Consider the following 27,764-nt stretch of genomic DNA (forward strand, 5'->3'; position numbering starts at 1 on the left):
TTGGACAGTATTTCAAATTCTAAACCACAACTCCATGTTCCAGATGAAAAAGGCAGGTTGGAGAGGAGAAACTAGAAATCTCTTCTCTAAAGTTCCCATATAGAAAATATTAAAAAAAATAATTTTATATATCTGTGATATTAGCCATGACAGTGATTAGTATATGATGGCTGCCTTTTGTTATCTGGGAACTGTTAAAATCATAATATCTTACACATGTGACATGGTTTATAAAGTTTTTGTTTCGGTCACCTCACTTGTCAGACCTGGTAAGCATGGGTGGAAATTACAAGAAGGCAGATTCCTTTAACCATTAGAGCTGTGTAACAATAAAACTGGTTCTTGTTTCCAGATTTCATGACTTCATGACCACATGACTCTCCAGTGACCATATTTTCCAAACTGAATTTGGGTCATTTTTTTTTTCCAAGTAAAAATCTGATAACCAGAGAGAGTAGAACATTCAGGAGTTTGCTGCTATTATTCAACTCATTAAACAGACAGACATTTATATAGTTTCTGCCAGCCTTATTTTACACATCTACATAGTTATGCTTTGTAGAATAATAATTTAGTTAACCATGTCCCTACTATTATTTATGGTGTTACACAATTATGGTGTTTCTAATTTTTCCATATGACAAATATTTCCACAATGAATACCATAGCACAGGAACCTTTCTCTGCATGTCAGGTTATTACTTAAGCACAGTTTGAGGAATATAAATCTTTTTAATACCAAGCAACATAATAAAATCCTCTACCAAAGAGTTTGTATCAATTTACAAGCCTGTAAAAATGTATCAGAGTGCCCATTTCAGTGCACCTTAATCCACTTTGAGTGATAGTAGTATACTGAACACTAAAGATTTGGGTAGTCCAGGAGGATCCAGGTTGGCTGTTACCATACTAACTATGGAGGCTCTGATGAAAGAGGGTCTAATTAGTAGGCAAAGATGAATAAACTTTAAGTTTCCACCTAAACTTCTGGGATTATATTTACAATCCATTTTAATTATGATAGAGCTAGTTATACCATGACTGGTTTTACAATAAGCATGTCCAAAATATACAGCAATACCCCCCTTCTTCATGGGGGATATGTTTCAAGACCCTCAGTAGATTCCTGAAACTGTGATAGTACTGAATCCTAGGTATACTATGTTTTTTTCCTACACATACACTTTTATGATAAAATTTAATTTGTAAATCAGGCACAGTAAGAAATTAGCAATACTTAATAATGAAATAGAACATATGCTGTAATACAAGTTATCTGAATGTGGTCTCTCTCTCTCTCTTCTTTCAAAATATCTTGTACTGTAGTTGCCCGTCTTCATGTGATGGTGTGATATGATAAAATATCCACATGATGAGATGAAGTGAGGTGAATGACATGGGCATTGTCACGTTGTGTTAGGCCACTTTTGACCTTCTGGTGGTACTTCAGAAGGAGGGTTATCTGCTTCCGCATTGCGATTGGCTGCAGGTGACTGAAACCGCAAATAAGTGGAGGCTACCATATATGAAAAGTTTAGATGGCACAACTACTTTATATGACAGGGGTAAAATTGTTTGTTTTTCAGGGTTTTTGCAAATTAATTCCCTTAGGATTTAAGTTGTCTTTATTGTTTAGTTGTATATGTCTATATACCTATCTAATTATATATAAGTAATATATAGATTACACTTGTATGTTAGCCAGCTCAGACTGCCAGAACAAAATGTCTTAGCCTGGGTGGCTTAAACAGCCTACACTTATTTCTCACAATTCTGGAGACTGAGAGTTTGAGGTCAGGGTAGCAGCATGGTCAAATTCTGGTAAGACCTCTCTTCCTGACTTACAGAGGCTCATCTTCTCACTGTGTCCTCACTGAAAGTGAGACAGAGAGAGAAAGAGAAAGAGAGAGAGAGATCTTATAAGTTCCCATTGGATTATGGCCCACACTCTTGACCTCATTTAAACTTAATTTCATCTTAAAGACTCTACTTCCAGATAAAGTCACATCGGGGGTTAGGGCTTCAACATATGAATTTTGGGCAGAACAACTCAATGTATAGCAATATGAATCTCTAATAAGCAGGTGTTATTGATATAACATTTGAGCAATACTAAAATAGATGTTTTAAAAGATATAAGCCATCGAATTGACTTTACGTCTCGAGCTTTGTCTCGGCAGTCTATCACCTCTTGTAAAATCTCTCTGTAGGTTATTAGGTGAGATAGGATTCTAACTCTAAAGAAAAAGGGATAAACAGTGCCAGAATTCTCTGAGGAGTTGACTCCAAACCTCATCCCCTTCAGATTAAAGATCAGTACCAAGACCCTGTTACGGTTCTCTACCGATGCATAGCAAATCATGTCAAAATTTAGTGGTTGAAAACAACAACAATAATTTTATTATCTGTCATGGTTTCTGTGGCTCAGGAATTTGGGAAGGACTTGGCTGGGTGATTCTTGCTTGGGGTCACTCATATGGTTTTAATCAGATGGTAGTTGAAACTGGAACAGTGGAGGGGGTGTGACTAGAACAGCTGGAGTCTGGCCAGGCATTTCTCTCTCTGCATATAGGTTTAGGGCCTCTCCATGTGGTTTTTCTACATGGCTAGTTTGTGCTTCCTCACAGCATGGTGGCCTCAGGGCAGTCAGATCACTTGCATGGTAGCTCTGTGTTCTAGTACAGTGTTCCAACTCACAAGCTAGAAGCTGCTCTTTGCCATCTAGGACTTAGCCTCTGAAGTTATCCAAAGTCATCTCCTCAGCATTCTATTGGCTACAAGTTAGGCATAAAACCACCCAGATTCCAGGGAAGGAAAATTAGACTCTACCATTTACTGGGAGGGTGGCAAAGTTCTAGAAGAGAAAATGGTATGAGACTTACTGTTGCCTCCATCTTTGGAAATACCATCTGTCACAAATCCCTTTATAGAATATTCAGATCTGATAAATAAACGCTTTCCACTAAATTCTCTATAAATAATAGTCTCTGTAATAGTCCCAATCCTGAAGTGTTATATCCAGTGCTGGGAACCCATTTCAGTTGAGGTGCATGGGAGACTATGAAAGCTCATCCTATGAGGAATGATCTTGGGAACTGGCTTTGTTTTTCTCAGATATGAGATATTAGAGGATATACGATCACTATCTTAGCACATCTGAAGGAAGGTCATGTAAGAAAGGGAACAGACTTGGTTTGGGTTGCTCCAGAAAGATGAATGAGTACAGAGTTTTTCAAAGAACTTGAATATCTCAGTGAAGGTATTTAGAAGCTTTCTGTCTGAATTACCTCTATCTGTGATATATTCTGTATACGATTTTCTTTTAAAAAGTGCCTATTGATTGAAAACAAAAAGTGTTCAAACCAGTAGACTTGATCAAATAAATAAGTGTAGGAATGGCAAAACCAGATGTCTATTCCAAAAATAAACTAGGCTATATCTTTCAAAATGAGAGTGCCCATATTCCAGGGAATACAGGTACTGTGCTAGTGGGTACTGGAAGTCATAGGATAAATATAGTGCAATAGTCATATGTATTTTAAATTGAAAGCTTGAAAAGAATTTATGGGAAATTATCAAGTAGCAAGTAGCTAATAAGGGTGATCCCACTATATTCTCATGGATACCGGGTACAAAAGTTTGTATTTCCATAGTTAAGGGCAGACTGAAGAGCAAGGCTGCCTGAATTCAAATTCTGGCTGTGTTACTTGCTAGTTATATAACCTGAGGCAATTCAACCTCTCTGCTCCTTAGTTTCCTCATCTTTGAAATGGAGTAATAGTAATACCTACTTTATGGAGTGATTGTAAAGATGAAATGAGATGATTTAGGTACTTAGAGTAGTGCTTGACATACAGTAAGTACCACTTAAGAGCTGATTAAATAAATAAAAGTTTGAGAAACATGAAGGCCCCTACCCAGGAAGGTAAATAATAAGCACTTCGTCTTCATGATCATGAACAGAAGTTGGAAGTCATACATGTTGAAGAGATTGCTCATGGGGTGGTTGTCCATAACCTACTCTCCCATAAAGAATTCTAAAAAATTAAGACTAAAGCCAAGGTCACCTACTTGCTGGATAGTTTTTGATGGTCTAGACCAGGGGTCAGCACACCTTTTTGGCAAAGGGCAAGATGTTAAATTTTTTTTAAGATTTCATTTATTTATTTGAAAGAGAGAGAGAGAGCATGAGTGGGGAGAGGGATAGAGAGACAAGCAAACTCCCTGATAAGTGTGGAGCCCAGGCTGGATCCCAGGACCCTGAGATTATAAACTCAGTCAAAATCAAGAGTTGGAAACTTAACCACCGAGGTGCCCCAAAATGGCAACTATTTTAGAATGTGTGGGTCATAGGATCTTTGTCACAGCAATTCAACTTTGCCATTGCAGCATGAATGCATCCATGGGCCATATATGCATGAATTTAATGAATGTCAGACAGATTTGACATATGATACATATCCTGGTCTAGATCATGCTGGGCCTGGGCAAGTGGGCTGGAGATAGACTGGGTTTTGATGGTCACTATAATCCCACCTCTCTTCCTTGGGTGAACTCTTTCTGACTTTGAACAGGTCCTCTGTGTCTGACTGGAACACTCAGAACCATCCACAGATGCATATTAGGAATAGCAGTACACAAGTCATTCATTCTCATCTCTCTGTGTTCCATTATTGCATTGCAAAGTCTTTGGAAAGAGAGCCGAGGCTTTTATTTTCCTTCAAACCAGCTCCAAAACCCAGAACAATGCTGTCCATTCTGTGGATGGTCAGTGAGCCCTTGCTGACTATCTTTATTTCTTCACCTGCAATAAGATCTCCCCAGGCCCATATGGAAACCTAAAGGTTCATGAGGGACCAATTTCGTGAGACTCTTCCAGGGGAAGTTTAGTCCCTATGGGAGATGATTACACACCGATGGAATTTTTGCACACTGGATGGAAAAATGATCTTTGCCTTTTGGCTGTGTCATAGTAATAAGTGGGAGACTGATTATTTCTAAGAGTGCAGCTCTTCCCGGCACTGATAAGAATGGAACGCAGGCTACCATGGAGATTCAGGTCACTAATTAGTCCCAGAAGCTTCTATGCCTTGAATCACTGTTATATTAATTATGCATCAAATTAGAATGTTTGCAAAGGCTCGGTGCCAACTGTGCTGCAGAACCGGGTGACGGCATGGAGGGATCAAGGAGTGTCCCTCCCAGTGCACTGCGGAGACTAGAGGGTGAAACCCAAGGCCTGGGTGTGCAATGACCCCGCCTGATCTCTGACCCAGCGGTTTGCAGCCTCCTGCCAGAGAGCTTATTATTGGTACAGAGTCGACAAAAGGAGAGGAAGAGACGGATGGCTGCCCCTCAGCTGGACCCTCTGATTTCTGTTTCAGTCATGTTCGTTTTTGAAAAGACAGAAAACAATCAACTGAACATTTTATTTCCACATTAAAAAAAAAAGATATTTCCAGGTGTTTATTAACATGGAGATAACATGTCTGGACTGCTGTCTGACTTGCAGATTTTTTTTAAAACTGAAGTATAATTGACATATGACATAATATTAATTTCAGGTGTACAACATAATGATTTGATATTTGCTGTGAAATATGTATATGCTGTGAAATCATTGCAATCAGTCTAGTTACCATACGTATCATCTCCATACAGTTAGAAAAGTTTTTTTCTTGTGACGAGAACTTTTAAGAATTACTCTTAGCAACTTTCAAATATGCAATGCAACATTATTGACAATAGTCACTATGCTGGTCATTACATTCCCGTGAGTTATTTATTTTATAACAGGAAGTTTGTACCCCTTCACCCATTTTGCCCACTCCCCGATTCCCTTTCCCTCAGGCAACCACTAATCTATTCTCTGTATCTATGAGTTTTCTTTGTTTGTCATGTTTTTCAGATTCCACATATTAGTACGATCACACAATATTTGTCTTTGTCTGACTGACCTCACTTAGCATAATATTCTCAAGGCCCATCCAATTGCGTTTCGGGCTTTTGGCTAAAATCGAGTGTAGTAGTATCTTAAGGTCCATCCATGTTGTTATAAATGACAAGATTTAATTTTTTTATGCCTGAGTGGTATTCCGTTGTATATATGTAAACTACATCTTCTTCACCCATTCATCCATCAATAAATAGGTTATTTCCATACCTTGACTGTTAAAAATGATGCTGTGATAAACATAGGGGTGCATATATCTTTTTGAATTAGTCTTTTTATTTTCTTCAGCTAAATACCCAGAAGTGGAATTGGTGGATCATGTGGTACTTCCATTTTTAATTTTTTGAGAAACCTCCATAGTGTTTTCCGTAGTGGCTGTACCAGTTTATATTCCCATCAACCAACTCTTCATAGGGTTCCCTTTTTCTTCATGCTTATCAAATTTGTTATTTCTTATCTTTTTGATACAAGGCATTTTGACTGGTTGAGATGATATCTCATCATATTTTTGATTTGCATTTCCCAGATGATTAGAGAGGCTGAGCATCTTTTCATGTACTTTTGGCCATCTGTATATCTTTCTTGGAAAAAATATTTATTCAGCTTCTCCACCCATTTTTAAATTGGACTGTTTGTTTGTTATTGAGTTGCATGAATTCTTTATATATTTTAGATATTAATGCCTTATCAGATATATGATTTGTGAATATTTTCTCACATTCAGTAGGCTGACTTCATTTTGTTGATGGTTTCCTTTGCTGTGCAAAAGCTTTTTAGTTTGACCTAATCACACCTTTTATTTTTGATTTTGTTGATTTCCAAAAGAAAATTGGAATCCTTTCGAAAAGTCATCTGTCAAAAAAAAAAAAAGTCATCTGTCAAGACCAATGTCAAGGAGCTCACTCCCTATGTTTTCTTATAAGGTTTTTATGGTTTCAGGTCTTATATTCAAGTCCTCGATCCATTTTGAGTTAACTTTTGTGTAGTGGGTAACACAATAATTTACTTTCCTTCTTTTACTTGTGGCTGTCTAATTTTCTAAGCATCATTTATTGAAAAGACTGTTTCTCCACAATATAATCTTGCTTCCCTTGTTGTAAATTAATGACCATATATATACATGGGGCTATTTCTGGGCTCTCTAGCCTGTTCCATTGATTTATAGGTCTGTTTTTATGCCAATATCATACTGTTTTGATTATCCAGCTTTATAATATAATTTGAATTCAGGGAGTATGATGCCTTCAGCTTTGTGCTTCTTTTTCTTTTCTTTTCTTTTTTTTTAAAAGATTATATTTATTTATTCATGAGAATACACAGAGAGGAGAGAGAGAGAGAGAGAGAGAGAGAGGCAGAGACACAGGCAGAGGGAGAAGCTGGCTCCTTGCAGGGAGCCCGACATGGGACTCGATCCGGGTCTCCAGGTTCACACCCTGGGCTGAAGGCAGCGCCAAACCGCTGAGCCACCTGGGCTGCCCTGTGCTTCTTTTTCAAGATTGCTTTGGCTACTCAGGATCTTTTGTGCTTCTGTACAAATTTTAGGATTATTTGTTCTATTTGAGAAATGCCATTGCATTTTTTAAATAAGGATTGCACTCAATTTATAGATTACTTTGGGTAATACAGATATTTCAACAATATTTATTCTTTTAATTCATGTATTTGAAATGTCTTTCCATTTATTTGTATCTTCTTCAATTTCTTTCATCAATGTTTTATAGTTTTCAGTGCCCAGTTCTTTACCTTCCCTGGTTAGGTTTATTCCTAGGTATTTCATTATTTTTGATGCAATAGTAAATGGGAATATTTTTACTTTCTGGCAGTTAATTGTTAGTGTATAGAAACACAACAGATTTTCACATTGATTTTGTACTCTGCAATTTTACTGAATTTTGTACGCTGCAATTTTACTGAATTTGTTTATTAGTTCTAACAATTTCTGATGGATTCTTTAGGGTTTTCTATATATAAAATCCTGTCATCTGCCAATAGTAACAAAGATTACTTCCTTTCAAATTTAGATGCATTTTCTTTCTTTATCTTGTCTAATTACTCTGGCTAATGCTTCCAACACAGCATTAAATAAAACTGGTGAGAGTGAACATCCTTGTTTTGTTCTGATCTCAGAGGAAAAGCTTTTAGCTTTTCACTGTGGAATATGATGTTAGCTATGGGCTTATTATATATGGTCTTTATAATATGTTGAGGTACATTTCATCTATATTTGTGTTGTTGAGTGTTTTTATCATATATGAATGCTGAATTTTTGTCAGATGCATCATTTGAGCTGATCATGTGATTTTTATCTTTAATTTTGTTAATGTGGTATATTATATTTATTGATATGCTGATACTGATCAATCCTTGCATCCCTGAAATAAATCTCACCTGATAACAGTGTGCAATCCTTTTAAAATATTGGGCTTTTAAAAAGATTTTATTTATTTATTCACAAGAGACACACAGAGAGAGGCAGAGACACAGGCAGAGGGAGAAGCAGGCTCCTCGCAGGGAGTCCGATGTGGGACTCGATCCTGGAACCTTGGGGTCATGCCCTGAGCTGAAGGCAGACACTCAACCACTGAGCCACCCAGGCATCCCCCTCTTAATATATTGTTGAATTTGGTTTGCTAAAATTTTGTTGAAGAATTTTATATCTATGTCATCAGGGATATTAGCCTGTAATTTTCTTATCCTGTGGTATCTTTGTCTGGTTTGGTATCAGGATAACACTGGACTTGTAAAACGAGTTTGGAAGCAAACCCTCTTTAATTTTTTGGGACAGTTTGAAAAAATAGATATTAAGTCTTTGAATGTTTGGTAGAATTCACCAATGAATATGTCTGGTCCTGAACTATTATTTGTGGGGAGGTTTTTAATTACTGATTCAATGTCCTTACTAATAATCAGTCTATTCATATTTTCTATTCCTCTGTGATTCAGTCTTGGAAGGTAGTATGTTTCTAGGAATTTATCCATTTCTTCTAGGTTGTCCAATTTGTTGGCATGTAATTATTCATAGTAGTTTCTTATGATTCTTCATATTTCTTTGGTATCAGTTATAACTTCTCCTCTCTCTTTTGTAATTTTGTTCATTTGAGCCCTCTAGTTAAAGGCTTGTCAATTTTTTTTATCTTTTCAAAGATCCAGCTCTTAGTTTCATTGATTTTTCTATTATTGATTTAGCCTCTATTTCATTCATTTCTGCTCTGATCTATAATATTTCCTTCCTTATACTAATTTTGTGTTTTGTTTGTTTTCTTCTAGTTCATTTAGGTATAGAGTTGAATTATTTGAGATTCTTCTAATTTCTTGAGGTAGGCAGTATTGCTATAAACTTCCCTCTTAGAACTACTTTTGCTGCATCCCATAGATTTTAGTGTGATTTACTTCCATTTTTGTTTGTCTCCAGGTATTTTTTGGTTTCTTCTTTGATTTCTTTGTTGACCCATTTAGTTGTTCAGTAGCATGTTGTTTAATTTCCACATATTTGTGACTTTTTCAGTTTTATTCTTGTAATTCGTTTCTAGTTTTATACCATTATAGTCAAAATAGATGCTTGATCTTATTTCAGTCTTCTTGAATTTATTGAAACTTGCTTGTAGCCTAACATGTTATATATCCTGGAGAATGTTTCATACGCACTTAACAAGAATGCCTTTTCCACTGCATTTGGATAAAATGTTTGGTCTGTATCTATTAAGTCAACCTGTTTTAATGTGCCACATAAGGCCAATGTTTCCTTTTTGTTTTGTTTTTTTTGTGTGTGTGGATGATCTATCCATTGATATGTGTATTAAAATCCTCCCTATTATTGTACTGCTCTCAATTTATCCCACTAGGTTTAATATTTGCCCTATATATTTGAGTGTTCCTACATTGGGCATATAAATATTTGCAAATATTATAGAGTAGTCCCCTCTTATCTGTGGAAAATATATTCCAAGACCCCCAAAGAGTGCCTAAACTGTGGATAGAACCAAGCCCTATATATACTTTTTTTCCTATACATACTTAACAATAATACAGTTTGATTCATAAATTAGGCACAGTAAGAGATTAACAACAATAGCTAATACTAAACAAGACAATTATAACAATATACTGTAATAAAAGTTATGTGAATGTGGTTTCTCTCTCAAAATACCTTATTGTACTGTACCTCACCCTTATGATGTGATGATAACATACCTGTATGATAGATGAAGTGAGGTGACTGACATGGGCATTGTGATGTAGCATTAGGTTACTATTGATGACAGAAGGCAGATCATCTGCTTCTAGACTGTGATTGACCATGGGTAACTGAAACCACAGAAATCAAAACCATGGATAAACATGGTCTACTGTATCTTCTTAAATCGATCCTGTTATCAGTATATAGTGAACTTTTTTGTCTTTTATTATAGTCTTTATTTAAAATCTATTTTATAAAAAAATAATAAAATCTATTTTATCTAATAGAAGTATAGCTACCCCAGTTTTCTTTTGGTTTCCATTTGCATGAAATATCTTTTTAAATTTTATTTATTTTATTTTTTTTAAATGTTTATTTATTTATGATAGTCACAGAGAGAGAAAGAGAAAGAGGCAGAGACACAGGCAGAGGGAGAAGCAGGCCCCATGCACCGGAAGCCCGATGTGGGATTCGATCCCGGGTCTCCAGGATTGTGCCCTGGGCCAAAGGCAGGCACCAAACCGCTGCACCACCCAGGGATCCCTCTTTTTTAATTTTAAAAATACTTTCTTTTTGCTACTCTGTTTGGGTGAGCTCCATTTCTTCATCTTCCTGATCACTAATCCTTTCTTCTACCTCATCTAATCCACTGTGAAACACTAGTGTATTTTTCAGTTCAGTCCAGTTATTGTATTCTTCAGCTCTGACTCCTGTTTGGCTGCCTGTGCCAGCCAATTTTAGGGAGGCAGTAGGAGAGCACAGGGCCAGGATGCACCCACTGGTTTCAGTGGGGGAGTGACAGAGAATGGGGTGGGAGGGGCACTCACTGGGTTTAGTGGGGCAGTGAGAGAACTCTGTGACTGTGTGCACTTTCTAGCACTGGCTAGGGAGCCAAAATTGGTTCCCACCAATGCCTCCATCTCTGGAGAGTCCCAACAGGCTCCTGCGTCTCTGGCAGATAGTTTAAGATTAGCAAATGAATCTCTTTCACACATGGTCTAGGCACTTTTAAGACTGCTCCTTTTGTACTGAACCTGGGGTGAGCAAGTCTGTGTGTGAGCATAGAGTAAGAAAAGTCTCATTCACTATAGCACTTTGAATCTCCTGGTCATCAGCCTTGCTGGTTTTCAAACCTGGATGTTTCAGGAGCTTATCTCTTTGGTGCAGGTCTCGAGGTTTGACATGCCTGACATGGAGCTCAAACCTCCCTCTCCTCAGAGAAGAGCTCCATGTTTGTGAGTTTCCTCCTGACTGTGGGTTGCCCTGCCAGGGGTGGTATTTTTGGTGAGAAAACATCTCTGCCTCTTTTACCAGGATCCCTTTTACCCTTTGTTATGGATGAGCTGTTTAGTTAGTTTTCAGGTTATTTTCAGAGGGAATTGGTTCAGAAGTAGCTATAGATTTGGTGTGAGGATGTGAGTTCAGTATCTTCCTTATGCTGCCATCTTGAACTGCCCCCTGATTTTCAGTTTTATCTCAATTTTTTAAAGTCAGGTAGACATAGCTGTTGCTTGGGTTCAATTATTTTTTTCTCCTGCTCCTCTTCTCCCATCATGTCCTTTCCTCTTATGTTCTTGTTGAACATAAAACCAAAGTATACTAGGTGCTTGGTTGTAAAATAAACAGACGATATATAGCAGCCTTTGTGACTGTCGGGTTATAATTCCATCAAGGGCCTGGGTTGAAGTCATAAACCACAAGAAGTGAAGCGTGACCCACAAATAGCCTTCAAGATGGAATTAAGCCCCATAATTCAAAATAGACCTTTGAAAAAATAATTCTTAAACCTAGCTTTAATTTAGGGAAGAGCTCAGGCTATATGACATCTTCTGACAGTTTATCAGTAAACAAATAATTCCTCTATGTTAATCTGTGACATTTATTAATGTTACATGAACACTGTACCTGTTCCCCAAGAGGTTACTGTTGCAACCAGGCGACAGTGCCCCAAACAGAACCAAAGAAAGGGAAATTGGAGTCCAACAGTAAGAAAGTTCACCACAGATGAACATAAATAAGCATCAGGTGAGGAGATGCATTATCTTGGGACTGATAAGAAGAAATGCTGACTGCTGACAACAGGGGAGCAATAGTCTCTTGCTTTTGCTTTTCACAACTTTTGTCCCCCCTCTTTTCACTTATTGTGATATCATGTAATGGCTGACTTTGAGTTTTGTGGGAAGTAATAGATTGAAATAAATTCCATCCGCGCTCTGTATCTTACCACTTCTCTAAATGTGTTTGCTGTTTTCTAAACCAATTCTGCTTGATGTCATAATTCATGAAAGCAAGTTGATCTCATACAACCCAAGTGTTATTAGAGGCTTTTTTCACCATGGTGCTTGTGTGATGGAAACTAATATTCACACATTACAGAAAAAATAAACTAAATCCACCAATTCTGCAGGATGTGGATGTTTAAATGGCAGCTTCTGATGATCATAAATTAAATCATCAAAATTCCCTAAGGATCCACTGTAGCCTTGGTATTAAATGAAACAACATATGTGCAAGGGCTGGCAGATGGTAGGGGCTTAATATATGGTCATTCATTGACACAATTTGTACCATAAAAATTCAAAAAATTTTCTGAATATATTCTTGTGTATGGTAGTATGCTTTCTTCAACAAGGCTATGATTTATAACAAAAATCTATAGCTATGATAAAAGAAAAGCAGCAGAAAACAATAATATAAGATAAACTATTAGACCAAAATAGACAAAGGGTCATATAATTTGTTATCAGATTTACTGATAATTTTCATATTTATTTACCCTTTCTTTTGTAATTTAAGTACAAAATTCAGTGATTTGAGACCTTTCTTTTTCAAATATATGGATTTAAAGTTATAAATTTACTCTAAGTACTGCTTTGGCTACATTGCAGACATTTTTATAGGTTATTATTTTTTTTTGCCTATGTTTATATGTTTTTGTTTTGATTAAAAATATTTTCTAATTTTCTTAGTGATTAGGTTTAAATTCATATGTTGTTTTCTAAATGTTTGGGAATTTTCCAGAAGTTGCTCTGGTATTGATTTCTACTTTAATTCTGTTATGATTAGAAAATATACTTTGTATGATTTAAATCACCTTAAATATACTGAGACCCAGAACACAGTCTTCTTTGCGAATACTGTGTGTGCATTTGAAAAGAATTTCTATCCTGCTGCTGCTGGATGACGTCTTTTATAACTGTCAGTTACGTCAAAGCTGGTTAATAATTTTGTTCACATGTTTATTTTCTATTTGTACATCAATTACTAAGAAAAAAGATTTTAAAACTTCTAATATTGCTGTGAATGATCTGTCCTTCTGTTTTCTAGTTGTCTAATTGTTTTTGTTTCATTTATCTTAAAGTTGTTAGGTATATGTGTATGTACATTTAGAATTGTGTTAGGTATATGTGTATGTACATTTAGGATTGTGCCCTTGTGATAAATTGACCCATTTACTATTATGTAATGTCTTTCTTTATCCTAGATAATAGTCCTTGTTCTAAAGTGTACAAAGTCTGATATTAGTTATAGCCACTACAGATTTCTTTGATTATTTTTGCATGATATTCTTTTTCCATCTTCTTAGCTCTAATTTTTCTACATCTTTATACAAAGAGAGTTTCTTATAGGCAGAATGTAGGTATGTGTTGCTTTTTTAAAAAGATTTTATTTATTTATTCATGAGAGACACACAGAGAGAGAGGCAGAGACATTGGCAGAGGGAGAAGCAGGCTCCCTGTGGGGAGCCTGATGTGGGACTCGATCCAGGGACCCTGGGATCACACCCTGAGCCGAAGGCAAACACACAACTGCTGAGCCACCCAGGCTACCCTATGTGTTGCTTTTTAAAAATCCAATCTGACAAGCTCTGATTTTTAATGAGAGTGTAAAAAGTTCTCCTTAATATTTCTTGTGGTATAGGTCTGTTAATGGATCCCTGTGCTTTTATTCTCTATTTTTAATTTACTCTCTCTTTTGCCTTCACTTCTGAAAGAGAATTTTCTTGGGAATACAATTCTATGATAATAGGTTCCTTCTTTCAGTAGTTTAAAATGTTGCTCCATTTTCTTTTGGTTTGCACACTTTACCATAAGAAGTCTGCTGTCATGCCTGACTTTATTACTCTATACATAACATACCATTTTATCTCTTGTGCTTTAATTTTTTTAGTTTTGTGTTTTAGCAATTTTGTTATGATGTGCTTTAACATGATTTTCTTTATACTTATTCTCTCTATATACAATAGAAATTTATAAAGAGCAAAACTAAGAGTCTTGTTTTATCCTTCCTCAGTTGTCTCTTAATTATTATCTCTTCTTCAGGATCTCATCATTAATGTAACCAATTAAACCATTTTCTATATCTCCTTCAAAAACTTTATGAATTCATAGATACAGCATCATGGTTTAGGTCATAAGCTCTAGAAACCAGCCTGCTTGGGACAGAGTTATGGCTCAAGGATTTACTGAATTTGTTTTGCCTAGCCTTGAACATCTTGTATGTGCATTTTAAAAAGAGTAAGCATCCCTATGTGTCTGACCTCTTTCCCCCAATGTCATATTTTTAAGGTTCATTGATGTTATTATTTTTATCAACAGTTTATTCTTTTGTATTATATTCAATTTTATTTACCATTCTATAATACCACATTTTGTTGGTCCATTCTCCAGTTCATAGATAGTTGGGTTATATCCATTTGGGCTATCATGATAAAAGCTGCTAAGAATATTTTTGTGCAAATTTTTGGTAAACATATCTTTTCATTTTTCTTGGGTAAATATTTAGGAGTGAATTTGCTGGGTCATAGGACATGTTTAAGTCTATATAAAAAAAGATTGCCTAAGTATTTTTGAAATTGGTTGTACCATTTGCTTTCATCAAAGTATGAGAGTCCCAGTTCCTCCACATCCTCAGCAGCTGGTATGAATCAGTATTTTAAATTTTAGACATATGAATGGGTATGTAGTAATATATTTAGTGGTTTTCTATTTATTTCCTTTTCCTTTTTTTACAAAAAGATTTTATTTATTTATTCATGAGGCATACAGAGAGAGACAGAGACATAGGGAGAAGCAGCTCCATGCAGGAAGCCTAATGCAGGACTCTATCCCAGGACTCCAGGATCATGCCCTGAGCCAAAGGCAGATGCTCAACCGCTGAGCCACTCAGATGTCCCTTCTGTTTATTTTCCTGATGACTAATTCTGTTAGTCTTTTCTTATGCTTATTGGCCATTTTTATATCTTTTCTCTGTGTGAAATAACTGCTCAAGTTCTCTCCATTGTTCTGTTATCTATTGCAGTATAAGAAAAATAACCCTATAACTTAGTGGCTTGAACAACAGATTTTAAGTTCTGTTTAAAAATCTTCAATTTGAACCAAACTCAGTTTGAATACCTAATTTTTGCTCCATGTGGCATCAGTTGGGGCAGCTTGACTGGGGCTATATTATTCACTTGAAGATGCATCAGCTACAGGCTTAGCAAATTGGAGTTATCAGCTGAGGCTATCAGCCTGGGGCCTTGGTTCCTTTTCATGTGAATTTGTCCCTATGGTTGAGTGACTGGGTTCTCGAAGCAAGTGTCCAAAAGAAGAAAAGTGAAAGAGAGGAGAAGAAGCGTTTTAACTTGGAAATTGGATTATCATCACTCCTTTGTATGCTATTGGTCAAACAGCACAGAGCTCACCCAAACGGAAGGGAGACTCTGCCTCTTGATGAGGATGGGATCATATTTAATCTGCCATAGTCCAGGGATTATATCTCTTCATCTCATATTAAAAGTATACTCAGGGGATCCCTGGGTGGCGCTGCGGTTTAGCGCCTGCCTTTGGCCCAGGGCGCGATCCTGGAGTCCCGGAATCGAATCCCACGTCCGGCTCCCGGTGCATGGAGCCTGCTTCTCCCTCTGCCTGTGTCTCTGCCTCTCTCTCTCTCTGTGTGACTATCATAAATAAATAAAAAAATTAAAAAAAAAATAAAATATAAAATGTTAAAAAAAATTTTTTTTAAAAATAAATAAATAAAAGTATACTCAGTTCCCCGCCCACCTACTCCTAAGTCTTTCAAAAGTTTCATTTCTTGCTCTCTACCCTCCCATCTTTCCAGAAAATGAAGCTCTTAAATGAAAGTTAAGTGTGAATCTCACCTAATGAGTTTCTCTTACTTTCAAGGTAATATCAGGTCCATTTCTCTGCTTCAATTGTTCTCTACAGCCTGCAAACAACTGGTTTTTATACATTGTTTACAGTTTATCATTGCTTTTGGCAAGGAGATAAGTCCAGTATAATCTGTTCCACCATTGTTGGAACTAGAACACCCCCCACACACACATATTTATATAATATATAAAATATATTCTTAAAATATTTAAAATGGTGAAAAATAAAGGTAACCTTAAACAGTGGTATATAAAATAGAAGCAGCAAATAAAAACAAAAACAAGAATTTACATAGGAAATTACATATGGCCAAAAATAATTTATTTAAATTATTATTTATAATTTATTATTTATCTTGATTTGATAGCTGCATAATTTAAGCAACCTGCTATATATGTTCAGACTCAGATTTTTATCTGACTGACAAAAGGTTACATGAGACAATGTAAGGAATCTTTGAAGTCTACAATTCTAATAACCTTATAATTTAATGTAGTAGTTGATTTCTATTTGGTGAATGTAAACAAAGCTTAAGGATTTACAATTTAAATGGTCAATGTGAGGCTGGAATGTATAAAAACGTATTCTCTCAAACTTTAAAATTATATTTCCAGATGGAGCTTACAGTACCTGAATGTGGATTAAGAAATACTCTCAGACTAGACCATGGATCAACTTCTCAGGCATCAATTTCACCTATGAAATTTTGGGTAAAATCATATTTATTTTATTTTTAAATAAACTGATAAATTATGTCATAGAATGCAAATATCACATGAATATTTCTAGTTAGAAATTAAAATTAAAAATATTCTCCTTGGTGATAAACAAAACAGCAACTGTGTCAGATGCTGGGGGATGAAGACTTTCTCCCCTCCAGTACTCTGGCACAGAAGTCTGAGAAGTTCTGCAAATTCACTGGGCATGGGGTGAGGAGTTAAAAATCCTATTCTTTCTTTAAGATCTACCGTCACTATTGGATCTATGCCATAAATATGCTGTATTTACCCAGACATCTCCTCTATTTATTTGGTTTTAGTCACAGAATGAGCAGTTTTTACCCTCTATGAGGTGCTACACTTAAAACTCTTCATCTGCTACTCAGTATATTTTTTTGTTGATAGAGTTTGCATGAAATATGTGTTTCTTTGACCCTCCACTGAGGTAAAACATAGTCGACAGCTTGCCTTGCCTTTCCAGCTGCAAGCAGAACTGAGATTACCAAACCATTCCTCCCAGTTGACTTCTGAAGGGTGCACTAGGAATAGTTTTTTGTTGTGACTTAGGGGTTCCAAGTGTTCTCCCTTCCACCGTGGGCCATCATAATGCCTAAAGCACCATCCCTCTGAGGACAGTAGTGATCTTGATGTGCCAATGGAAGATGAAAGGGAAATCCCCTCAGCTATTTATCACTCATAAACGTCTTAATTCAAACTAGTTGGCCATAATTTTAAAACTTGTCCTTAAATTCTTTAATACTCTTACCGTCAAACAGTGGAATTTAATTCTCCTTTCCTTGAATATAGGGCAGCCTTAGTGACTCACTTTAAATGAGCACAATTAGGCAGAACTGACACTGTGTGGCTTTTCAAACAAGGGTAGGGAAGGCAACATAGCTTTTGCCTAAAACTCATTCTCTCTCTCTCTCTCTCTGTATGCATATTTGGAATCCTGAGCCAACATGTAAGAAATTCAGCTACTCTGAAGCTACCATGCTGGAAAGGCCATGTGGAGAAAAAACATGGACATAAAGATGCTTGGGCTCTAGCTGTTTCAGCCTTCAGCTGTCTGAGACTTCCTAGTCTAGGCACCAGGCATGTGAATGAAGATCCTTCAGAGAATTCCAGCCTTTAAGCTGCCCAGCTGGTGCCAAGTGAGACAGAGATGAGCTGTCCCTGCTGAGCCCTAAAGCTGCAGATTCATGAGCAAAATAAATGTTGTTGTTTTAAGCCACTAAGTTTTGAGGTGGTTTTTTAGGTAGTAATAGATCAATAAATTCTTTCTTATTGCCTAGCAACACTCTGAGGAAGTGGTACATAATTAAAATTTTAATTGTAGAAAAAAGGAGTATAGCAGAGAGAGTCCAGAAATACAATGCACTAAAAGAGATTCAGAAATGTGAAACTTGAATTACTTTTGCAGATATTATTTGCAACAAATATGTGTGTTCATAGAAACTTGGAAGTTTTAAATTGGAAGAGATCTTAGGGATCATAAAACTCAATCCACTTTTTTCAAAAATTAAACTCAGAGTTCATGAATTTGGGCAGGATTGTAGAGACAGACTAGAGCCCAAGCTATCATACTTTCCACTGACCATAATATCTTCTTTCTGAAGATATGTCTAAGAAACATCACCAATTTAGCAAAAACACAAGGGCGAAATTAAACAAACAAAATACATGAAAAAATATTCAACATTTTTTGGTATCAGGGAAATACAAATCAAAACCACAATGAGCTACCAACTCACACCAGCCAGAATGGCTAAAATTAACAACTCAGGAAACGATAGATATTGGTGAGGATGCAGAGAAAGGGGAATCCTCTTAACCTGTTGGTGGGAATGAAAACTGGTGCAGCTACTCTGGAAAATAGTATGAAGATTCCTCAAAAAGCTTAAAGTAGAACTACTCTGTGGCCCAGTAATTGTACTATTATGTATTTATCCAAGGGATACAAACATAGTGATTCGAAAGGATACCTGCACCCCAATGTTTATAGCAGCAATGTCCACAATAGCCAAACTATGGAAAAAGCCCAGATGTCCATCCATCAACAGATGAATGGTTAAAGAAGATTACTCAGCCATCAAAAAGAATGAAGTCTTGCAATTTGCAATGATGTGGTTGGAACTAGAGGGTATTATGCTAAGTGAAATAAGTCAGTCAGGGAAAGACAAATACCGTATGATTTCACTCACATGTGGAATTTAAGAAAATAACGGATGAACATACGAGAAAGGAAGAAAAATAAAATAAGATAAAAACAGGGAGGGAGGCAAACTGTAAGAGACTTAACTATAGGGAGCAAACTGAGGCTTGCTACAGGGGAGGTGGGGGGGGATTGGGTAATTGGGTGATGGACATTAAGGAAGGCACTGGATTATATGCAACCATTGAATCACTAAATTCTACTCCTGAAACTAATAATATGTTAACTAAATTAAATTTAAATACAATTTTTTTTTAATGCAAAAGCAGCAGCAACAACAAAAATACGCCATAATGTAATCCTTGTTAAGTTTCTACCTGCCTGCCATTTCCTTGTGGAACCAGTACCCCTATAGCCTGGTTCTTCGTATTCAACAGAGAGGGAAAACACTGGAGAATTTGCAATTCCAGTTCTTCAAGCAAGAAGAAGAATGAGTCTCTGACATCCTAATGTTATTTCACCACAAACATCAGTACATTTGTGAAGTGCTTACCAGGTGCAAGCATCTACACTGAGTACTTTATGCACCTAATAATTGAGATATAGTTTACATATACTAAAATGCAACCATATTAAAGGGGATAGTTCGATGATTATTGATAAATATATAGGCCTGATAACCACTACCATAATCAAGATATACAACATTTCCATTTTCTTCATCCCTCAAATTTCCTTTATGCTCCTTTGCAGATAATCCTCCTCTCCTCATGCCCAGGTACACTTGCTATCCATTCTGTCACTATAGGGCTTTTAAAAATTATTATTCTAGAATTTCATATAATTAGAATCCCATAGTATATAGTCTTTTATATCTGGCTTTTTTTGCTCTGCATTGTGTTTTTCAGACTCCTTCATATAATTGTACAATGGTTTGTCAATAAGAGAATAAACAAATTGTGATATATATGTATATATACACAAACACACACTTCTTAATGAAAAGTCACAAATTTTTGGATTGTTATCAGTTTGAAATTAGTATGAATAAACATGTTATAAACATTGCTGTAGTAGTTTTTGTATGGACATAGCTTTTACTTCTTATGGGCATATACCTAAGAGTGGGTGACATGATAATAATATGTTTAACCATAAGATACTGCCAAACCATTTTCCAAAGTGGTCATGTCATATCATTTTAAATTCCTACTAGATATGTGTGAGAATTCCAGTTGCTTCACAGATTCGTACTCCAGCAGATATTCAGTAGTATCTCACTATGATATTTATATTTCTCTAGTGGTTTATAATGTTGTAGAAATTTTCATGTCTCTATTTTTGGTAGAGGTTGTTTTCAAATCATGTGAAATTTATTTCAGTATACACAGGGCTTTAATTAATAGACTATTTTATAATACTGAAGAAATCACATGTCAAAGTGTGCAGCTGAAATTTGGCATACAATAATCATTTATGTTCATGATTTTCTTAGACGAAAGAAGTAAACAACAAATGGATAATACCTCTGAGTTCCAGACATCCCAGCACCATTGTATATTTTATGTGAATATAAAGATATAAGGAAAAGTGTCAGAAACAGACAAAGGAAACATAGGTCATGATACTTTCATAATCATCTTTAAGAGACTATTCCCGTCATTAGAGTAAAGCCATGAAAAAGCAAAATAAGCATAAAAAAATTTTTTTGGCAAAAAACTGTTAAAAATCTGTTGAGGAAAAGTAAACAGGGTGAATAGGGGAAAAAAAAACAACAACACTGTTGATACATGTTGAAACAATTGATTTAAATATTTTATTCAGAGGCAGGACTCCATTATAGCAAAATGGGGAGCTCAACAAATCTTTTTCTGAAAAAAACAAGTATAAAATGGGAAAAAACAAAAAAACTGATCAAAAACAACTGTTTCAGCGCTCCGCAAATCAACCAGAGAAAAAAAACAAGAAATTGAGAGTGTTTATTCATGAAAAACTGCTAGAAATTTGGATGAGAAAAGTGGAAGTCTGCAGACAATCCTCAGCCTTCTTGCTTGTAACTATTACTCCTGCATACCCCCTCCAAAAACTTGGTCAGTAGAGTAGCCTTACCAGGGCATGATACCCTATGAAAACCAGAAAGCCAGAGGCTTCACTGTTAAGCTGACTCGATTTGGGCTGGAGAGTCAAACCCATTGTTGGCAGCATTAACAGTAAAAGTAGCATATGTGATAGGAAGTGAATGGGGAATTCCCATAGCTTTGTTAAACTGAGTTTGAGCCCCAGTTATGGCAAGTGAAAGACTAGCCAAAACCTTAACGAGGAGATGATGGAAATGAGAGAATCATAGACGGTCAGGTTAGATAAGCTCTCCTTACCTCTCTGGCTTAATGGGAAGCTATGCTCATGGTTACAGAACACCCAGGAAGGTCCAGAGTAAAGCAAAAGCTCAGGGAGACTTGAAAGCTGCCTGAACTTTAAATGCTTACCTCAACACACACACAGATCTATCAGTAGAGGGTGTTAGCCTTATAGGCTCAAAGTTCTTGAGCACAACCTCTTATGAATCATTGACTTGCTAGTAAGCCATGCAGACTCAGGGCACTTATAGGAAGCCAGGCAGAAAAATAAAATAATTTAAAAATAAAAAACAGCAGAGATATCAGGGGCTGCACATTTCATGGAGACAGATTCTGCAAATTAAGTCTAGGTAAATTTCTATAACCAATAGTTACCTTATGGGGAAAAAACCCAGAGGTGTTACAATATATGATATAAAATATCAGTTTTCAAAAAATATTGTGGGATATTCAAAGAAATAGGAAAATGTGACTTATACCCAAGAGAAAAAGATCCATAGAAGTTGACTCTGAGGAAACCCAAATGTTATGTTTACTCACAAGGACTCCGAAGTGGAGCTTATGACATACTTAAAAAGTTTAAGTATGATGATAATTATCCTCAAATAAGAATTCTCAGTATTGAAACAGAAAAGTAGAAAAGGAACCAATGAAAATTCTAGAATTTAAAAGCACAGTAGCTGAAATAAAAACTTAACTAAATGGGTAGATTTAAGAATCTTTATTCTAAAGAATAAAGAAGAAAAGAGATTGAAAAAATAAAAACAGAACCTCAGAAACCTATGAGACAAGATAAAATGTACTAATATGTAGTGAGAATCTAGAAGAGAGGCAGGAAAAATACTTGAAGAAATAATGAATGAAGATTTCACAAAATTAATATAAAACATAAATCTACACATCAATAAAGCTAAAAAAACCCTAAGTAAGATAACACAAAAATCTCCATCTACACAAATTGTAAAATTACTGAACACTAAGGACAAATAGAAAATCTTGAATGCAGCAAGAAATGAACAACCCATCCCAAACGAGGGAGCAATAATCCAATTAATGGCTAAATTCTTACCTGAAACAATGGAGACCAGAAGGCAGAGTGATGAAACAAAGCAGTCAATCACTAATTCTATCTCCAGTAAACTATTCTTTAAAAGTTAAAGTAACACAAAGATTCATGTAGTGTTCTTTTATATAAGCTTTATAAGAAATTCAGTCCAATCCAATTCACACTCTTACCATGTATTTTTGTTCTTCTTAAATAATAAGTGTGTTTGTCTTTATGTGTGTGTATATGTATAAGACAATGGATTTTCTTTTTTCACATGTAAAGCTTTATCTAGAAACATCTTTACACATTACGTTGAGGTAAAAAAAAGATAATGTTCAAAGATTCTGTAAAGAATCGTGAGTGTAAAGAGATTCTGTAAAGAGATGTGTGTGTGTATGTATGTATTTATTTTTTTTAAAGATTTTATATATTTATTCACGAGAGACCCAGATGGAGACAGAGACACAGGCAGAGGCAGAGGGAGAAGCAGGCTCCATGCAAGGAGCCCGATGTGGGACTCGATCCCAGGTCTTCAGGATCACACCCTGGGCTGCAGGCGGCACTAAACTGCTGCACCACCGGGGCTGCCCTGTGTGTATGTATTTAAAGCATTTGATAAGATTTAAATTTTTTACAGACACTTTTGTTCATTAATATATATTTTTTCTGACTAATAGCAACCTACAAGAAAAAGAACATTTCCCAGATAAACAAAGACTGAGAGAACTTATTCTTAGCAAACCAGCCTTATAAGAAATAGGAAATGAAAGAAAACACTATGAGGCAAGTCCACGGGAAGAAATGAAGAGCACTGGGGGGGAAAAAAAGAAGAAATAAAGAGCACTGGAAAAGGTAATGTGTGCATAAGTATAAAAGAATGTATCAATATATATTTTCTTTTTTCTTCTCTACATTAAAAAAATCATCAGATTGTATAAAGTAATAATTGTAACACTATATTGTTGAGTTTATAACATTAATATAGATATAATATATGTAACAGTAATAGCACAAAAAAGAGGAGAGAAAATAGAGCTATATAGGAACAGAGGTTCTATATCTTGCTGAAATTTAGTATTACATTAACATGAGTTAAATTGATAAATTAAGATTTATATTTTAATCTCTAGAGCAAATGCTAAGAAAATAACTATAAATTCCCAATATCAACAGAGGAATTAAATGATATACTAAGAAGAATTAATCCAAAATACCACAGTAAAGGAAGAACAGAGTAACAAAAAAACATGGGCCATATTGACAATAAATAGCAAAATGACAGACATAATACAATCATATCATTAATGGCATTAAGTAGTTCATTAAATAGACTATATACTTCAATGAAAACATTAAAATTATCAGATTCGATACAAAGAAAAATTCCACTATGTGTTAACTACAAGAGACACACTTCAAGTTTAACTATACAACCAGATTAAGAGTAAAAGAATAAGAAAGACATATTATACAAACAGGAAACCAAAGAGAGCTGAAGTGGCTATGCTTATTTAGTATCAAACAAAATAGACTTTTAGAAAATACATATTAGTAGAGATAAACAGGAAAATTTCATAATGATAAAAGGATTAATACACCAGGAAGACATAATGAATTTTAAATGTGTATGCACCTAACAATGGGACCCTAAAATACAAAAAGCAAAAAACTGAGAAAAATTGAAAGGAGATGTAGACTATTTAGTAATTATAGTTCAAAATTTCAAGTCCCTTGATTCTGATAGAGCAAATTTATGTAAAATTAGTAAAGATATAGAAGATTTGAAAAACACTGTTAACCAACATGACCTAACTGACATTTATAGAATACTTTATCCAGCAATAGCAAATATATTCTTTCAAGTGCATGTGAAACATTTTCTAGACTAGACCATATGATAGGCCTTAAAATAAATATCCATAACTATAAAAGGATTGAAGTTACTCAAAGTATGTTCTCCAACCACAATAAAATTAAATTAGAAAGCAACAACATAAATTTGAGAAATCCCCAGATATCTGAAAATTAAATAACACATTTTTAAGTAACCTAGATCAAAGAAGAAATCACAAGGGAAATTAAAAAATATTTTGAACTGAATGAAAGTGAAAAGACAACATATAAAAATTTATGTGATACAGCTAAAGAAGTGCTTAAAGAGAAAGTTACAGCTTTAAACATGTATATTAAAAATTGTATTCACTGTTTAGAAAAGCCATTGCTATAAATTAGAAACAGATTATAAATTAGAACAGATCCTAGACTTTATTGGTTCAGTGTTGGTACCTTTTTGTCAAAGGTTTTTAAAACTTTAAATACAGTTAAATGCATTTCATATATATACATGTATATAAATGCATATAATATATTATAAAATGCTTTATCAAGCAAAGGTCTTGTAGATAATCACCACCATGTGTTGAGGTTCTATCTACTTGTGAGGCACTGGGCAAGCATTTTATACATAGTCTCATTTAATAGTCACAACAATCCCATGAAATATTAAGGAAAATAGGGCTCCGAAAGTTTTTAAGTTGCCTACATAAACATTAACATGTCAAATACGTGGCAGAGCAGTATTCAAACCCAAGCCTCTTGGAAGACAAAGCCAATGCTCTTAACTTCTGTTCCAACCACCTCCCTTTCTGGATCAGTGATTTTTGATTTCCCCTTTATTCTCAGTCCTCTACATTTTACATGTTCTATAGCCATGAAGACTAAGATTAGAAATCTCTATTTCTCTCCTTTGCAGACTTCGATATGGGTTTGAAAATTGTTGTGAGTCTCACCAGTTCAATTCCTCAATGTGAATGATTTTGGTTTACTTTGGTTACTGTTAAGATGGATTGTCTGCCCACACTCCAAATATGTCTTGCCCTTGATATATGTCTCTTGTTTACTCCTTCTGTTTAAATCTTTGTGAGTCCTTTCTAGGTCTCCAAATCAGTACGCCTGAGATATGAACTTAACCGTCAAGCTCTGTCTGAAATAAAGGTTCACATTAGTTTGGAGAACAGTGGAAGTATTCTAACTTAGACTGAGTAAGACTGAGTATAAACAGTAACGAGCAGCCACAAAAATTTGGGAGGTCAGGAAACATCCTGATTAATGTTAGTTAGGACAATACAATAAAAATAAGAGTTTCTTTCAGATTTATGGAATGCTTGGAAGTCACATATTCATATATGTGATAACTTCCAATGGCTAGTATGTATTATTTTTTTAAGATAAAAGCCATCATTTGGTAAGAATGACTATATGTCAAATAACTGAAGCCATGGACCATGAATTGAATGTCTTTTTTTAATGAGTGAAAATAGAAACTAGAGCAAAACTACTTCCATATTTTTTACCTAGGCTGTTCTTCCTTGGCTAGAAAAATGGAATTTGTAAAGAGTTGGATATCTTCTCTCCACTTCTCTTATCTTGAGGATAGAATGGAAGCCTAAAAAGAGATAAGGCTCTCAAAGTTAGAAATAGAGTATTTTATTCATCCTTGAATCTCCTGCATCTAGCATCAGAGCTAGCCCCTAAGAGGTACCTCAGGAGGCACAAGGGGGATCATTCAGGCCTAGAATGAAAACCCAAGTTTCAGGTTGCTCAGGCTGGTCCTCATTTCTGTACTTTGAGCTTCACATAAATAGATGTATGTATCTATCATAGGAATAGAATTTTTTCTAGGGTCCAACAAGGCCTTGGGATACCATGGCTATACTGTGTTTTTTTTTGTTTGTTTGTTTGTTTGTTTGTTTGTTTCCATTTGGGACTTTTAAATATCTGAGGACTAAACATGAACAAAGTTGCACCAAACGCCAGGTTCTTTATTGTGACTCAAGGAATCCTTTCTCTTTCTCCTGTGCCAGGTGACCTGAAAGAAAGATCTCTGAATAGCTCTTCTCTCCAGTCCCCTGGGTCCCTGGTTTCCCTTTTAAATTTCTTTTTAAAATAACCACTTTTCTAAGTGTGCCTGTTCCTGAAATAGATACCTAAGAGAGGCAGTAGAAATAGGGGATATCACATCCCCAATAGCTATCTCTTAATTCCCTTAATTGCTCCATATTATTCTTTCTTCTTATTCTCCCAGCTGGCTGTCCTTGACTACACCCAAGGCTTGACTACTTTGCATTTCTATGGCTTCTCTCCTCCCAGTCTATTTATTTTCTCTCCTTTCTCACCTTTGGGTATCTTTCTCTGCATTCCTGATCATCTTTCTTTTACACAACTGACCTCCAATGGTCTCAGTTTGTCCAGGACTTAACCAAAATGCAAGGAGAGATGTATGGTTGTCTGAATGAGAGCCCAGATGGCCTGGATGCAAGGAATGAATGAGCAGATAGACAAAGGAAGGAGCTGTTTCCTCTCAGATAATTCACTTATCAATTCCAATATAAGAGCCTGGGCAGTTTACATTGTACCATAACTCCCTCTGACTAAAGTGTGGAAGGCTGTCTGTAAACATGCCTTGCCCATGCTCACTTAAATGTCTTTGGGTGGTTTTATTTGGGTCACTCAGGGGGAAAGAAAGGCTATTATTTGCAGAGAGAGCACCAAAGTAAGTGAGTTTTAGGAAACAGTTGAATTGTGAAGAATATTAATCAAAGAGAGTGTGAAATATCAAATACCAAATATCACCTTGAATGATGCAAAGTCATTATGGGGCTGGAGTGGTATTGGCTCCATGCGTCAAATGCGTGGGGAGTCAAGGACGGCAACAGGTGAACAAACAGCAAGGTCAATAGTCAAGTGGTTAGAGGCAGAGCAGAATAAGATTCAACCCCAGGTTATGAATCATTTGTGGGCTGCAGTGTGTCCTTTACCCTTTACCTGGCATGTGGTATGGCTTATGGGATGGAGTATGTGGCTTAAGGAACTGAATGAGCTTTGCCTCTCTCTAATCCCCCACACACGAGTCCATCCCATCCAGGTATTGGGTGGTGAAAGGACGTCTGATGGCCTGGCTAGGGTTTAGCTCCAGAGGCAACCTTGCTTCTCTCCAGGGAAGATGTCTCCCTCTCCAGCCTCAGCCAGCCAGACTGAGTCTGAGGGATTGGAGCAAATGGAATACTGAAGATGTCAGTTCTAACATTTTTGTCCAAAGTTTATAACTATTTTCATTTAAGGGCCTTTGTCTCATTCTCTATGTTCAATCAATCATGTCTTTTAATCATCTCATCTTTCAGGAAATTTTCAGGGTCTA

The 27,764-nt window shown here is 35.8% G+C and overlaps 1 long non-coding RNA gene across 1 annotated transcript in view; it reads left to right on the plus strand.

The window, feature by feature from the left end:
- The window catches only part of LOC144311536 (uncharacterized), a 240,547-nt gene extending 222,302 nt beyond the window's left edge, over positions 1-18,245 (plus strand). Inside the window, exons 5-6 of the long non-coding RNA XR_013377136.1 lie at positions 16,903-16,998; positions 17,965-18,245. This is a non-coding gene — a long non-coding RNA (uncharacterized LOC144311536). The remainder of the gene's footprint in view (positions 1-16,902; positions 16,999-17,964) is intronic.
- Positions 18,246-27,764: the final 9,519 nt, after the last annotated feature.

The sequence above is a fragment of the Canis aureus genome, chromosome 3 (assembly GCF_053574225.1).
Source record: "Canis aureus isolate CA01 chromosome 3, VMU_Caureus_v.1.0, whole genome shotgun sequence".
Taxonomy (NCBI): Eukaryota; Metazoa; Chordata; class Mammalia; order Carnivora; family Canidae; genus Canis; species Canis aureus.